Here is a 2,111-nt window from a genome sequence, read left to right as displayed (position 1 = left end):
GTGACGTGCTCGTTTCTCGTGAAATTATCTGATTCTTCAACAACCCGACTAACTTAATTAATAACAGTAATTAATTGAATACGTCTGATTAAAAGTAACAACGAATAAGTTATTCAGACACGTCATCAATATTTACAATAAAATAACAACATATTGCAGTGAAGCCGACTTCAAGTCTGGTTTGAACAATAATATTCAAATCAAATTTACTAAAAAGAATATTTCACTATGAAAATAAATAGAATAATATTGTAAATGACGTATTCAGACAGAATGTGTCGACATTTCTAAATTAAAAGGATCCAGCCTTCCAAATATTGGAAGATTACATCGTAAAACCATGTATCACGTGGCGATCACATGACCGACACACTTTTAAGTCAGTTAGCATCAATGATAAGAACTTGGCAATAACTGACGACAAATACTTTGGCCATTACCGGCGAGTAAGAAAAAAAAAGATGTATGACACCTAATTATTGACGTATGTTAAAAGCAAACGTTTTCATCTATCTTCCCAATATCTTATTGAGATTCGTGGTGGGTGTATGCCCAACGTTCGAAGTCTTGTTTGGCACCGGGAAGATAGTCGAGGAGTTGATTCAGTACTTTAGCGTGTCTGATCTCACGGATAGTTGCACTATTGAGCATTTCCAGACCATCGTCTACGGTTAGCGTGGTGGTGATGGCATCCATAAAACCCATCTGATGTAACTATAGCGACAAGAGAAATGAGAAAAAGAAGTTAAGTTTCGAGTTCAAGTCGAACGTAATAGCATATTTCCGAATCCAACACCTTGGCGCGTTTTTTTTTCTTCTGTTCTGGTACAATGCAAAATAAATTAATTGCAGATTTGAAAATATAATTAGTGATTAGTGACACGTCTACATGTACTCACCAGAGAGTTGCATTTTGTGATGGCTGTTTTCAGTTGTGAATCCAATGATATGAAATGTTCGTGGAATGGATTCTCGCCTCCTTCTTCGTAAACATCCAATTCATCCATATACATTGCATCGGTGAACGACTGGAATTGTATTAGATTGTCTCTGTGTAAAACAAGTAAATCTTTTTCCTATCAAAGAAAAACAGAGAAAATTAGCATGGATGATCTGCCAACATTGTCGCCAATTCCGCCAATAAATAGCCACTAACTAAGTTTGTGTTACCGCAAATTTTTAACGACTTCCCGAAATTTCTAACCCCAAACTGCCATCACTAGTGACAAGTATATCAGTGTAGCTATATAACGGGCTCACATGACGGATGTTTGTGATACTGACGTTCATAAAATAACAAATAAATGAAACAAGTGAAAAAGTGTCACCGAGCGAGACTTACTTGCATCAATCTTGAATTGGAACGAAGCACTCGTTGAGGGAGCCCTTCAAAAGTAAACGCACGTAAATCGCTGCTGATGTCAACATCGTCCAATCTGACTAACTTCTACAAAAGAACGATAAAATAAATAAGATTAGATACTGATTCCAGCAAAGTAATGAATAAACAGTAATGAATAAACATCTACGAATCGTAATAGAGACAGCCCTGTGATTATATTCATAGGTTGAATTTTAAGTACTCTGCGCATGTCAAGTGTAACCCCAGAGACCATGACCTCATACTGGCGACACTGGCTTGGCTTGTGGGTAAACTAACGTGAAATAAATTACCAGTGGTAGCTGGGATATCAACAAAATAAGACACTGTAATATATGAATGGTCAGCTGAGACAGCTGTAACATTTAAGATGGTAGATACTTACAAAGGTATTGTAAACATTTGTGTTTTCACTTATGAGATTCGACGTTAGCCTTAGAAGTATTGTGTATTCTTCAAACACACTGCTGGTTGACACCAAGTCGTCTAGTTTTATTGACGCTGATTCTGTCGTAAATACTGTTCCAGTCGGGGCTGCGATAACAGTTGAAGTAACTACCAGTAGAGCAATGACTGCAATTACAAAACAAAACTCTGTTTTAGACTGGATAAAAAACAGACAACACAGAAAGTTCGATACACATATTCATTTTTGAAACAAGACATAATCGTGAGTGCTTACCGGCTTGATATAGCATGTATTGTTCTCTTGAAAAATCCATGTCCAGTG

The sequence above is a fragment of the Saccoglossus kowalevskii genome, chromosome 10 (assembly GCF_978046115.1).
Source record: "Saccoglossus kowalevskii chromosome 10, keSacKowa6.1, whole genome shotgun sequence".
NCBI classification, from domain to species: Eukaryota; Metazoa; Hemichordata; class Enteropneusta; family Harrimaniidae; genus Saccoglossus; species Saccoglossus kowalevskii.
The sequence above is the reverse complement of the archived record's forward strand: the minus strand, read 5'-3'. Positions refer to the sequence as shown.